The sequence below is a fragment of the Pocillopora verrucosa genome, chromosome 6 (assembly GCF_036669915.1).
Source record: "Pocillopora verrucosa isolate sample1 chromosome 6, ASM3666991v2, whole genome shotgun sequence".
In the NCBI taxonomy this organism is placed as follows: domain Eukaryota; kingdom Metazoa; phylum Cnidaria; class Anthozoa; order Scleractinia; family Pocilloporidae; genus Pocillopora; species Pocillopora verrucosa.
The window spans coordinates 1,913,838-1,926,529 of record NC_089317.1 but is presented as its reverse complement, the minus strand read 5'-3'; the positions used below and the strand labels follow the sequence as shown (position 1 = coordinate 1,926,529).

Genomic DNA, 12,692 nt, shown 5'->3' with positions numbered 1-12,692 from the left:
AAACTTGACGATCCATTACAGCCTGAGCTTGTTGCGTGATATTTTACTTTTGACGGAATTACTTGCATCTGCTGTGCTCCCCGAATGGAAAATCATTCATGAGCGAGCTCAATTCCTTGTTGGCTTGAGGTACAGAATAAATCATCACAGAAAAACCTGATCTCCCTGGGTGAACACTCGTCGCTTATTCATCATTCTGAAAAACAGATTAAACCAAATAAATATCTTGCGCTGCACACGAAACGACATCGCGATACGAAATCCGCGAGTAAGCTCAGAAGTTTCGAGAGCGCAATCACTCTTAGTCGCTCTCCGTCTTACAAATGAATTCAACAACAGATAAATAAAATGAATAAAATTTTCAGTAAGTACCTGAACTATCTTCTTCGTCGCTCAGTTCCTCAAAGGAATATTTCGGTTCGCTTCTCGACTTCTCCTTCGCTCTCCGTTCATCTGTGAAGGAATCGTACATCAACTTAGTATCAATTCGAAAATCGTTCTGTGCAACGACCGCAACTTCAGATTCTTACCTTTCATGGGTGCATCAGGTGGCGAATTAGCCGTAGGCCTTGTCAAAAGGCAACCGAATGAAAAGGCAATGGCTTTAATTCTGTCCTCATCTGATTTCCCCTCCAACAGCTTCGCAACTTTGGGGTCCATTTCGTTTGATGAAAATCGATAGAGACTGGCGATACCGAGGCGGTGAAATGTTTTGATGCAAACGCTTGAGCAGGGAAAAATACCTGACACACTCGTGTGTGAAGGGAAATTTTTTTACCTGAAACTTTCGACCAATCAGGTTAGGCCCCACGTGGGTCTCACAATTAAATGAAAGTGCTTACGAAGCATATAACTCGCGATCTAAAATATCTACCAATGGGAGACAGCCACTCCACCTGGCCGGAAAAAACCCTACGTGCAAGAAACTGAAAGCTATCAATTTAGACAACCTGAACAAAGGGGTTTCTGTATTGAAAATAATTTAGGTTTTCCGCAAGCATTTTGAATGACAGACGAAGTCAACAATCTTGATTACGATGACAATGGAAGCTGGTGCCATGGCGTTTACATTACCAAAAAAGGGAACGGTTTTGGCCAAGGTCGTCATGAGATAATGCTAAGTTAACAAAACAACGAGGATTAACCAAACAAAATCATTCACCACGTCGACTCTAATAGAATTCCGCGCCGAAGTGGCACCATCTGAGCGACAGCTAATCAACCAAGAATAGAAAATGCATCAACAGCATCTTTGAAAATGCTTTCCAAGCACATATTTGACGCATTAATCATCTCGAAACTGCTTTGTTGGCGGGTTTTTTTGGAAAAGGAAACGTGCTTACGTTGCGAAAGTAAAAACCCGCCACAACAAATCAGCTGTATCATCCTGGGGGAATTCATTGGCGCTTGGCACGTGTAGAAGGCCAGCTGAAGGTTGACGGGTGCGTGTTCAGAAACAAATAATGCGTCAAATCACAGAAAGAGAAGAAAGTGACCACACAGCAGTTTACTTTAATTTCCGTGCTACGATTCTAAACCCGCCACAAGCGACGCACGAAGCTCGGTAAACGGAGACAACATGACCCCTGCGCAATTTTCACCGTCTTTTAACAGTGCGTTCTTATGGTTGTTACAAGAATCAGTGATGGAGAGATTCTAAATTTTGCGTCTAAAGTATTTTGAACATAGATCACAGGGGTAAGTCCCACGATCGATTGCGTGGCAACCGAACTACACCATGTTCCGCCCTTGAAATCGACACATGCCGTGAAAACCACAAAGATCGTGAACACGTAGCTCAAAAACATCGACATACTCCAAACGTGTTTTGCGTTTTTCTGCAGTGAAACCAAGGTAAGTGGAATCAATTTTTTTAATCGTATGCACAACTTTCCATGAAAGACAACTACGGTTGTGACTAGGTGCGTCGTCAGAATCCATGCATGTCCATGCATATCATTGAGGTATTTTTTAAAATTTTCTTTTCATTAGGGGATTTCAGTGCACCAAAATCTCCAGTTCCATGGTAAGAAACGCGTCTTTTTTATCCAATCAGCACATTTTGTGATCTGTCAATCAACCGAACTGAACGTAATTTCCCTCGTGTGGAATAACACGTAAATTTTTAATTCGCTTTCAAATTCTTAAGTCTAGTTGGGCTAGAATTAAAATAAGCGTTACGATAACAAAGTGCGGAACGGAACTTTTAACAAACGAATCTATGTCAGGAAAAGGGGGACCGACTCCAAATTGCCCCGATGACCCTCCAATTCCGCGGAAACCTGAACCACAGCCACGAAAAGGTAGATGTAGATATTTTCATAGATTCTTGATTATTTCATTCGTTAAGGGGTCGCTTTTCTCTCTCGGTTTTGACGCGATGCGTTACACGTCGGCGATACGTTGTTTGTGTTCAATAAGTTTTGATATCTAGCGCCAGGCAGGATCATGCATTAAACCAAGCAAACTGTCTTGATTCTTGGAAATGGTTAAGACTTTCCATTTCTTTTCACAGGAATTCGCAAATACTGCGTCGTACAATGACGTTAAAAGGTAAACGCATTTTTATATTTCAAGTTTACGAAATGCAATGATGCAATTCGTTCGACTTACATAAATTGCGCATCAGCGCACAAGCTTTTGATCATTTCCAAACCAATTTACGTCAATTAACGATGAAAAACTCATTCGGAGAAGGCTGAAAATTATTGCGCAAAGGAACTTTGTCTCAACATGCTTTAGTAAGCACTTTTTTTTGCCACGCCAAGGGAAAAGTTCTCACAATAAAGCTGTCAATCATTTACAGATGCGTCGCGCATATAAACGCAGAAGAGAGTCATTCGAAGTAAAGTTGTGCGTTAACCTTTCACTTCCTAGAGGCTTAAAACTTAGTATCAAATATGCCTTACGGTACTTCTGGAGCAAGTGGATATCCAACTTCTGACGCGGGGTATCCTACAGAGGGACATTATCAAAACAGAGATCACTGTTGTAGCTGTTCCTGTAAGTAATCTTATCGTTGCATCACGCTTTCGACTTGAATCTTCTAATGTATTTTTTCTATATTCTTTTTCAGCGTGTTGCACAATTCTCTGACACAGAGTTGAGGTAAGAATTTTGTGTTCTTAAAGCTGTGAAACGCAAGAAGCTTTGATGTGAATGATTCCCACAGCAGAACTTGTTCCCAAGTGACCTTAGGGTGTTTTGAGTATAATTTCGAATGTTAGGAAAACTTAGTTAAATTCTCGTCTTCAATCGATGCAAAATATCTGTTCCCTATCAATTTCAGAGAGCTTGTTATTCTATCGTCAAACGTACGCGTAAATTTTGTGGAAATTGTATGCGTTTTCTCTTCGTAATCCTTTGTAGTTAGACGAATTGAATAATTTAAAAGAGTGCGCAAAGCTAGTGTCCTACATTCAGTAAGCTTTATTATTCTACATTTCTTAAATCATGTAACCAGTCTTGTTCTTCATGAAAGCGCGCCGTTTTTTTTTTTTTTAATGAGAAATCACGTCGACTATTCGGCACACGTTTATCGTTTGTACAATATGGCGGATTCAGGCGCGTGATTCATACAGATGTAGTCTTGAAAGAAACTAAGCTTGAGGAATTCTTTGTAAAAACCTAAAAGCATGTCTGAAAACCATGTACATGTACTGTTCATTACAGAAAGCAACAGCCCTAGATTTTATTTTTTGTTGTTCGCTGAAGTATGAGACATGAATTATTCAGCAAAATCTGAGAGCCGCCAATAAGAAGATGACACAACAGTGAAAACATCCGCCCAGAATGACATCATATAATAAACTAGGGCGCGCAAATAGCATTGCCACATTTAAGAGATAACTGGGCATGAGATCTTGAGTCGGTTGTGTTAGCATCTAGAGCACATATAAAATTTTAGATATGCCTGGAAGTTCAGGAACAACAGGAAACACGACCAAAGACAAAGACATTAGAAAACCTGACAGTGACAACGACAGTTGGTTTAGTGAGTCTCGTCAGTACAACGTATAAGTTTGGTTTCGCTTTCGAAAAACTTACTGTCTTTTTTTGGCTTTTTCAGGTTGGTGCACAATCTTGTAACAAAAAAGGTAAGCCTGTCTTAGTTTATATGCTACTGCCGCACACAATAGCTTACTTTCGCGCATTCTCCTGATATTTGAGATAACACTTGATACATGTTATTAGAAAATGAAAAAAGGATATGATTTTCAAAAGAAACTGTTGTGCTACGTCGGTGGGAGAGTTTAACAGGGTAATTTAGTGTTATAAACTGAGTTGATAACGTAAATTGGCCTCCGTAAGGAGTTAAAAGGCTGACGTTTTGAGCGTTAGTCCTTCGTCAGAGCGATAGAAGAGCTGTTCGTTTGAGCAATCGAGGAAGAGCTTCTCGTAAGAGCGATGCAAGAAACTAGGCGACAACAGCCAGGAGAAAAAATGTCCAAAAGCAGAAAAATCCAAACAGAAATGTCCGAACGGTGAGTCGAAAATTGGGAAAAACAACCAAATGTAAATAAGGACTCTGTTTCGTGACTAAGTTATTTTAGCATTTGCCTTTCGATCGCTAACTTTTCGCGCGTCTTTTTTTCAGAATGTGAAAGCGACGACTGTGTACTGCTGTAAAAGGTAAATTTTTTACACTCTTGCAAAATTGACATAAAATCGCTCTTATATTCTTGTCTACACTTTTCTTGTAATTTGCTCATCAAGCAAGATACACTTCAACTCACTTGAAAGAATTTTCAGCAAACTAGAGAATTTGTTAGTCTTGATCCTCGGTTGAAAGAACGAGAATTGTTTAAATGCTTCATGCAAAGTGTGAAAATAAACATTCGCACGCAATTGTCTAGCATTAGACGAAGACTTCAGAAATGATTCTAGCTATTCTCGTATCCTAACTAACACAATATATTACATTAAGGCCTGTAGTACTAAACCTTACAGAATATTAATCTGTTTGTCTTGCCTTTCAGACCCCAAAGATCACGCTATTTGGAAGAGAATGAAGCCCTTCGTCAAGAGGACTGATGTGTTTCTCCCTTATAAAGTTCTGGAGTTAATTACAGTTTGGACACGTTGCGCAACTACCACAGACTGTTTTACTCGTATTAGGGAGATAATTTAGATTACTAATCTTTTGAGTTTTCGGTTAAGGGGTGTAGTGCACGAAATAGCTGGTTTTAAGATGAGCTTGTTAGTTCTATCAATTCACGATAAGGATTTTTTTACTATGTAACTTTTCGGTTTGGTGGTGTTTATTTGACTATTTGATGGTGTTTATTTACTGAGTTCGATGAGAAAGGATGAAACATTTAAGTTATCAATTTGCGCGTGTATGGTGCGCGTCAGGAACGGATGTAAAAGACCTAACAGAGATGGAGTCAATAAACATCACGAAGAAAGTAACATGAGCTGTGTGACATAAATCTGTCTGTTTCTTTTTTTCAGGATCTCGCGAACGCTGCTTCTTGCAATGACGTTGAAAGGTGGACGACTTTTTCATTTCAAGCGGATGAAGCGCAACTATGCAGTTCGTTCGACTTACTTAAATTGCGCATCAGCGCCTAAGCTTTTAATCATTTTTAAACCAATTTACGCCAATTTATGATGAAAAACTAATTCTGAGAAGGCTAAAAATAAATGCGCAAAGGAACTTTGTCTCAAAATGCCTTAATAAGCACAATTTTTACCACATCATGATGAACGCTTCCACAATGAAACTGTCAATTATTTACAGTTATTGACAACCCTTATCGTTTGGCTGCGTTGGGCATATAAACGCAGAAGAGTCATTCAAAGTAAAATTGTGCGTTAACCTTCTACTTCCCAGAGACTTAAAAACTTAGTATGAAATATGCCTTGCGGTACGTCTGGAGCATGTGGGAATACGACTTGTGACGCGGATTATTGAACGGGGGGATCTCCTCATGATAGAGATTGCTGTTGTTGCTGCTCCCGTAAGTACTCTTGTCGTTGCATCGTGCTTTCAACTTGAATCCTCTAATGTATTTTTTCTAAATTCTTTTTCAGCGTGTGGCACGATTCTCTAACACAAGAGATGAGGTAAGAATTTTGTGTTCTTAAAGCTGTTAAACGCAAGAAGCTTTAATATGAATGATTCCCGCAGTAGAACTTGTTCCCAAGTGACTTTGGAGTGTTTTGAGTAAAATTTCCAATTTTTAGGCAAACTCAATTAAATTGTCGTCTTCAATTCGATGAAAATTATCTGTTCTCTATCAAGTTAAGAGCCTACTACACTATCGTCAAACATACGCGCAAATTTTGTGGAAATTGTTTGCGTTTTCCCATCGTAATCTTTCGTAGTAAAACCAATTTATTAATTCAAAAGAGTGCGCAAAGCTAGTGTCCTACATTTACTAAGCTTTATCATTCTACATTTCTTAAATCATGTAACCATACTTGTTCTACATGAGAGCGCGTTTTTTTTTTCTTTGAAAAATCAGGTCGACGATTCCGAGTTCGTTTATCGTTTGTATAATATGGCCGATTCAGGCGCGTGATTCATACAAAAATAGTCTTGAGAGAAACCAAGCTTGAGGAATTCGTTGCAAAAACCTAAAAGCATGAGTGAAAACCATATACACGTACTGTAAAAATGGTTCATTACAAAATGCAACAGCCGTAGATCTTAATGTTTGTTGTTCGCGTAAATATGAGGAAGTGCCTATTCAGCAAATCTGAGAGCCAATCAGAAGATGACACAACGGTGGACATAATCCGCCCACAGACGTCATAAAAAACTGGTGCACGCTAGATTGGCACGAGTTGTCGAGGCGAAATCGGTCGTGTTAGCATCGAAAGTACATAGAGAGTTCTAGGTATGCCTGAAAAGTCAGAATCGACAGGAAACTTGAACGAAGACATAGGATTTGTCATGAAGGCAGGACCCACAGGAAACACAAGCAGAGACAAAGGATGGTGTAAGTCTCGACAGTAAAACGTATTCGCTTTCGCTTTTGAGAAACTTACTTTCTTTCTTTGGCTTTTTCAGGTTCATGCGTAATCTTGTGACCATAAAGGTAAGCTTGAGTTAGTTTATATGCTACTGCCGCAAAAGATGGCTTAGTCTTACGCCTTCTCCTGATATTTAACAACACACATGATATACGCTACAAGAAACCAAATGAGTAAAGGATATGTATTTCTAATGAAACTGTGGTGTTGCGTTAGTTAGAGAGTATAACAGGGTAATTTAGTGTTATAAACTGAGTTGATAACGTAAATTGGCCACCGTAAAGAGTAAGAGGGCTGACGTTTCGAGCTTTAACCCTTCGTCAGAGCGACAGAAGGAGAACTCTTCGTTAGAGCGATGCAAGAAACTTGGCGACAACAGCCAGGAGAAAAAATGCTCAAAAGCAGAAACTCTAAACAGAAATGTTCGAACGTTGCGTCGAAAAACGGGAAAAATAACTAAATGTCTGTTTTATTACTGCGTCATTTCAGCATTTGTCTTTCGATCGCTAACATCTTTTGCGTCTATGTTTCAGACTATATGACGACGACTGTGTACTGCTGTAAAAGGTAAATTTTTTATATTCATACTAAATTGACATAAAATCGCTCTGAAATTCTTGTCTTTACCTGTCTTGTAATTTGCGCATCAAGCTAGATACATTTCAACTCGCTTTAAAGAATTGTCAGCAGATTAGGGAATTTGCTAGTGTTGATCCTCGGTTGAAAAATAAATAATTGTTAAAATGCTTCATGCACAATGTGAAAGTATACATTCGCACGCAATTGTCTTGCAATAGACGAGGACTTCAGAAATAATGCTAGCTATTCTCGTTTCCTGACCAACACGATTTATAACATTAAAGTCTGTAGTGCTTAAACTTACAGAATATTAATCTGCTTGTCTTGCCTTTCAGACCCCGAAGATCACGCTATTTGGAAGAGAACTAATGAAGCCCTTCGTCACGAGTACTGATGTGTTTCTCCCTGTTAAAAATTCTGGAGTTAATTACAGTTAGCACACGTTGCGCATCGACTACAATATGTTTTACTCGTATTAGGAGTTAGAAATTGAGTTTTTTAGAATTTTTTCACATATTATGGAAATTTTCGGCTAAGTGCTGTTTATTTGACCCGAGTTTGATGACAAAGCGATGTAAAATTTGAGTTATAAATTCGCTCGTGCATGGCGCACGTCAGGAACCGATGTAGAAGACCTAACAGTGATGGAGTTAATAAACAAAGAAAGTAACATGAACTGTGTGACATTAATCTGAGGGAAAATTTTGGGTAATTTTAAAACAACACTGAATGACCCTTAAATTCCCAAGGCATTCTTAATGATGATATAAAATGCCAATGTCTCAAAGAGGGTTTCTCGCGTCAAAATCATAAATTAAAGGGACTACATTCTGAAAATTTGAACATGGGTGAATAGACACTTGAATAATGAGATCATTGAAATCAATCGATGAAGCAGTAAACGCGAAATTTGGTAAATCGAAATAGTAAATTTCGACTAAACGACTGTGGAAATTATTGCGCGCCAAGCATGAGGCTGGAAATAGTCTAAAAATAAAGATGAATTGACATCTCTTCAACCCTTACGCACGCTTTCATGATAATTTTCCTGATGACGAAAGCACCTTTACTAAACCAAACCCCCCAATAACTGCGCAAATTGGATTTCAAAACAAACATTGGAAAGCGCTTCGCTAGCGTTTCACCAAATGCTTTGTAAGCACAATTCAACTCATGATAATCTTCCTGATGACGAAAGCCCCTTTACTGAACCACCCCCCCCCCCCATAACTGTGCAAATTGGATTTCAAAACAAACATTGGAAAGCGCTTCGCTAGCGTTTCACCAAATGCTTTGTAAGCACAATTCAACTTGCGATTTCAAGTAACAACATGAAGACCACAAGCGTGCTTATTGGTAATCCCAAAATAACCCCAATGTGAATGCGTATTTTCAAATGCCTGCTGAGTGAATTTCAAACACTTTTGATAACTTCCTGCGTCCAAAGGTCGCCAGAAACGGAGAGTAGAAAATATTAATGCTATCATCAACAAAACAAAGTGCGCTGGTATTTGGCTTCTACATTATAGCTAGAAAAGCAGATCGACTTTATTATTTACCAACGTATGTTACTTAATCGTGCAATTCTTTAGACATAGCCGGCTACCTTTTGACCTGAAACAAACCGATTTAAGGCAAATCAGAAAAGAAATAAGAAAAGCGCCAAGCTAGCATTTCGCCAAATGCAATGTAAGCAAATTATCAACATGCGAATTCTAAGAAACGATTTGAAACCACATGCGCGCACGTCAGTTATCCAAAAATAGCCGTTTCCGAGTGCCTGATTGATTGATTGAGCGATGATTACCGAGGCGGGAAGATGTTGGAAAATTTTACTTAGCGCAAGAATCGTCCTTTGACCTGTTGAAATATAATATTTCAGACAAGCCAAGCATGATTTGGGAAAGAAACTTTGTTTCACAATGCTTAGTAAGCATGCTTGGTAAGCAGTTTGCTCAGCCATGTCTGCGGTTAAATTTGGCAGCTGTCGTGATGAGACATGTTATACTTCAGTTTCGGTACGTCTCGCTATACAAACACTGATCTGGTGTCAGCGCAAGTTCAGTTGTGCGTCTACTTCAACTGGTCGCTGTGAGTCAATTTGCGCGTGAGCCGTCAAAGATTATGTCGGGAAGACCTACACCAAATCCCCCTCCAGATCCGCCAACACCGTCTCCGCCACGACCGTGTTCGCCAAAGGACGGTGGCTGTATTCTATTTTTCTTCTAGCCACTCAGTATGAAATGTTCGTATTCGAGGTTTGTCGCAAATTTTCGCATGACATGTCACAGTAATATTACTACTCAATTAATTTGTTTTGACGTTCCCCTTGAACGGTTAGAAATAACTTCGGTCAGCAAAATCTGTTTGTTGAATGCAAGTAATCGTAGATACGATCTCTGTCTTAGAATGCGCCACGTATGTTAAAACACATTACAAAAGAGGTAGAAGAAACCTAGCTTACGCATCATTGTGATCGATCGTTCGCGCTGTCAAGAGGAAGGGAAGAGTTGACGAGCCACTGTCTCCCCATCAGATAAACCCATCTCTCTAAAATGCCCGGAAGATCCAAAGCAACAGCTAATGCTGTCGGCGACGCAAGTTATAGATGCATAAAACAAGTCGAAAGCTCTGCCAGAGCTCTTCAAAGATGCATACGCAATTCTCAGCCCGCGGTACAACGCTGTCGCGCAATGTTGCCAAGAACTGATCGAAGTAAACCATCATTAGCATGCTATATCGTTTGTAAGTCATTTTTCTTCTTATATTTTGACATGTTTTAATTCTATTTCAGGCTGGTGGGCGTCCTGCGCTATACTGTAACAAGGTGAGTTTCATTTGTATTCATTTCTTCCACATCGAAAGCGAATCGTTTAATATTACGATGCTATCCTCATTATCTCAACTAACAAGATCCTGCCCGTGGCTAAGACAGCACTATTAAGGTCAAGCTCATAAATGCGCAACAAAATTACAAAAATTTCAACAAACGGAATACGTTATGTCCTAAAAATATCTAACTGCTAAGTATTTGGTAAGCTTATGTTGGTTTGTTTGAAAGGTCGAAATGAAGTGAAGAGCCGTTGCGCAGTTAAAGATTAAGCAAAAATGAAAATCACTTAATTGAAAACCACGTCACTGAGCAAAAACAATTGCAAAATATCAGCGGCAACTCGCCATGTGAGCTAGAAATACTTCAGCAAAGTTGATCATCAATCACCAAATTGCAAGATACTGGTTGTAAAATGACAAAAAAGTTAGGTAGCCGAAGAGCTTGGCAGCGTTAATGACATTGCGGAAGAAAAACATTTGTAGGCGAAAAAGTGCATAACAATTAATTTTGAAATGTCAATCAAAGTCACAGGGGCGAAAAAGCGCGCGAAAAAACTATAGAAAAGCGTGAGACGGTTAGTTGTGGTACCATTGTAGAAAGAATGCCCCGAGCAGGAGCGACCGGTAATTCTACTCGCGATGCGAGTTACAAGAAGAGGAATACTGGGAGAAAAAAGAAACCAGCGGAAGGAGCTGTTCATAAGAAAACAAAAATCCAAAACAAACGTAAAGCACCACAAGCGGGCAACACTGGAAGCAAAAAGAAACAAAGGCGCGCAACGACTCCACAGAACTCTGTGACGGTTATTCGTGATACCATAGAAAGAATGCTCAGAGCAGGAGCGAAGACGAACACTGGGAGAAAAAAGAAGCCAGCGGAAGGAGCTGTTCAAAAGAAAACCAAAATCCAAAAGAAAAGTAAGGCGCCACAAGCGAATCAAAGTCGCAGTAAAAGTCGCGCCAAAAGTAAATACCGAACTTAGGTATGTTATCGATTCGTTGCATTTTTTACTTCTCCCAAGCTGACTTTTTTGCCTTTGTATTTCAGGTTGGTGCAACAGTCAATGAAAGGTATGTTTATACGTTTTTTTTTTTCGAAAATCGCGGATTCCCGAAATGAGCTAGATTTACTTCAACTCACTTGAGAGAACTGTTCGCAAACTAGACAATTTCTGAGTGTTGATCCTCAGTTGAAGAAAAACCGAATCGTTTAAACTCTTCATGCACACTGTGAAAATAGTCCATTTTACAGTTGCGTACTTGGTTGCCAAGCCTTTGAACGGAAGTGAGGCTAAGGTTTACCTCGATATGATACAAACGTTGCTGCTTTTCAAATGTAAATTACCTTGTTATCACGGTAACTAGAAATTGTTCTCTATCACAGCATGGTCACCTTCAGCCTCACTCCAAATCAAAGGCTTGGCAACTAAGTACACAACTGTAAAATGGCCTATTAACATTCGCGCGCAGTTGTCTTGGCATGGACGAAGACTTCAGAAATAATTCTAGCTACCCTCAAACATAATCGACACCGGTTTATTACATTCGTGAAATCTGCAGTATTAAACCTTTCAGAATATTAATCACCTTGTCTTGCCTTTCAGACTCCAAAGATGAGCTTTTTGGAAGAGAACTAATGAAGCCCTTCACAAGGACTGATGTGTTCCTTATTCTCAAGTTTCTGGAATTATCTACAGTTTGGAAACGTTGCACACCTTTGATAGACTGTTTTATTCTTATTAAGTAAATGGTTGTAGGTTACTGATCTTTGTAAGTTTGAGAAAGTTTTCGGTTTAAGAGTACAGTGCATGAAATGCTTAGTTTTTGGTTGAGTTCGTTACTTCGATTGAATTTGCGGATTTTTTCAAGTACTCTGCGATTTTTTACATTTTTTGGCTTAGCGCTGTTTTATTTGACTTGTTAAGAAAGCGATGTAATGCTTCAGTTACAAATTCGCTTGTGGATGGCGCAAAAATGTAGAGGACTTAGAGGAGATAGAGGCAATAAACTTGACATAGAAAGTGACTTGAGCTGTGTTTATGTTCATTTGATGTAATCAGTACTTCCTAGTCTGATACCCCAAGTTCAAAAACCCTCATAAAAAAATCCTTTCCAATAATAAACAAGGCATTTAGCTCAGGAGAAATGTTGGGAAATTTTAAGGCAAAAATGAATGGCTCTTACATGCCCAAGACATTAAAGATGATGGCATAGAATGCAAAATGTCTCAATTGGGGTTCCCCGCGGGAAAATCATAAATTAAAGGGATTACATTTTGAAAATTTGAACATGGATGAATA

The 12,692-nt window shown here is 39.2% G+C and overlaps 2 long non-coding RNA genes across 6 annotated transcripts; both read left to right on the top strand.

The window, feature by feature from the left end:
- Positions 1 to 1,173: 1,173 nt before the first annotated feature.
- On the top strand, positions 1,174 to 8,236 carry LOC131780167 (uncharacterized). Of its 5 annotated transcripts, none has more exons than XR_010717813.1 (12): positions 1,174 to 1,854; positions 1,993 to 2,026; positions 2,229 to 2,303; positions 2,516 to 2,553; positions 2,878 to 3,003; positions 3,077 to 3,108; positions 4,070 to 4,097; positions 4,598 to 4,632; positions 4,980 to 6,069; positions 7,019 to 7,046; positions 7,515 to 7,548; positions 7,896 to 8,236. It is a non-coding gene; the product is annotated as an uncharacterized lncRNA (long non-coding RNA). The 5 variants fall into 5 exon arrangements; XR_010717815.1 differs by lacking the exon at positions 2,229 to 2,303 and having other exon boundaries at positions 1,176 to 1,854; positions 4,980 to 5,963; positions 6,037 to 6,069; XR_010717812.1 differs by lacking the exon at positions 2,229 to 2,303 and having other exon boundaries at positions 1,176 to 1,854.
- A 1,135-nt stretch (positions 8,237 to 9,371) lies between these two features.
- Positions 9,372 to 12,417, top strand: LOC131780156 (uncharacterized). Its single transcript, XR_009339846.2, has 4 exons — positions 9,372 to 9,818; positions 10,355 to 10,387; positions 11,441 to 11,463; positions 11,997 to 12,417. It is a non-coding gene; the product is annotated as an uncharacterized lncRNA (long non-coding RNA).
- The last annotated feature ends 275 nt before the right edge of the window (positions 12,418 to 12,692 follow it).